This window comes from Octodon degus, unplaced genomic scaffold (assembly GCF_000260255.1).
Source record: "Octodon degus isolate 3935 unplaced genomic scaffold, OctDeg1.0 scaffold00242, whole genome shotgun sequence".
Classification (NCBI taxonomy): domain Eukaryota; kingdom Metazoa; phylum Chordata; class Mammalia; order Rodentia; family Octodontidae; genus Octodon; species Octodon degus.
In genome coordinates this window covers 1,247,584-1,249,240 of record NW_004524818.1, presented here as the reverse complement: position 1 = coordinate 1,249,240, position 1,657 = coordinate 1,247,584, and positions in this window count along the sequence as shown.

The window sequence follows — 1,657 nt, the reverse complement described above, 5'->3', positions numbered from 1 at the left end:
TCAGATTGTGTTTCCTCCATTTATTTCTGCATTTGATTCTTTACTTCATATGCTATGAATTGAGACATTTCTCTTTTTACTTCAGAAGCTAATTCTATTGTGAGTTCTTCTATACCTTTCTGCTATTTCTTCTTTACTTCTGATGCTGTTAATTCATGCACTGCAGCCGAGCTAGTGTCCTTTGCACGTGTTCTGTGTGGGCACTGGGTTTCCCCCATAAGTTTCTGTATTTGATTCTTTACTTCAGATGCTATGATTTTAGAGATTTTTTTATTTCAAGAATTGGTTCTGCTTTGATTTCCTCTATACGTTTCTTCTGTTGTTTCTTTATTTCTGACGCTATTAATTTATTCATTTCAGCTGAGCTAATGTCCTCTGCACTGTTCTGAGTGGGCTACAGACCTGAGATTGCATTTTGCTCCTTGTTTGTCATTTCGTGTAGCACTGACCCCTGACTTTTGATGTAGAGCTTTCGTGCAGTTATAACCTTAACACCTAGTGAAATTCGAGTGCAGATCTATCAAGTTTGAGTTTATCCAGTTATACCTGGCTTGGGTCTAGCAGTTGTGTTCAGCTCCTTCCTGCAGCAGCCCTTGGAAGTGAACCTCTTGTGCCCCTCCATTGTGCCCTTTGCCCCAGTGGCACAGTGGAGCACTGAAGCACTCTGACACTCTAGCTGGATCTGGGCTTGGGCTAGATATGGGGGTCATGAGCGCATTGCAAATGTTCTCACTCACTTCGCAGACTCAGGGATGGGGTCTTCAGAAGGGTGGAGGGGTCCCAAGGGCATGGTGCAGGGTCTCACTCTCGCAGTGTTCCTGAATTTTGGTCCAGAGTTGTCCTGAAGGCACAGGGAAATCGGAAGCTCTCCCACACACCTGCCTTTCCTGAGCTGGGGTGAATCTTGTTGTCCGGAGAGAGTGCAGAAGTTCTCACACACTAGGTGTGCTTGGGGCTGGGCCTCTGGAGCTGTGGAGGGATCCAGATGGCACAGCAGAGGGTCTCACTCATGCAGGTGCCTGAGTTTTGGTCTGAAGTGGTCCTGCGGGTGCAGAGAAGCCAGAAACTCACCCACACACTCGCTAGGCCTGGGCTGGGCTAGATCTGGGGTTCGAGAGAGTCACAGAAGTTCTCACTCACTTTGTGGGTTGGGGGTTGGGGCTCTGGAGGAGTGGTGTGGTTCAGATGGCAAGGTAGAGGGTCTCACTCACGTGGGTGCCTGAGTGTTGGTCCGGAGACCACTTGACATGCTATGAACAAGGGGAAGTGGATTTGTGACAGCTTATGTGAGCCCTAAGGTGTTCCTATATTTCAGTTCATCAGCTTGAGTCTGCAGAGTTCTTATTCAAAGAACCTTTGGATAAATATATTACTCATCGTTTCCTAGCAAAACAGTAGAATAGTGTAAACAGGAAAATTACTAGCACCTTTGTACTGTAGATCAAATAATATAACACAGGCAAAATGTAAATGCTAACCAAGATCATTTATCAATGTATGAAACTATAAAATTCATTAGTATATCAATTAAATGCATGATGATATAAACATATATTGTTCTGTTAAATAGAAAATAATATTCTGTTATTGTCATGTCATGTTTCAGGTAAGGCAACTGAGGTGTAAAGATATTAAGTAATTGTTCCGAGTATTCACA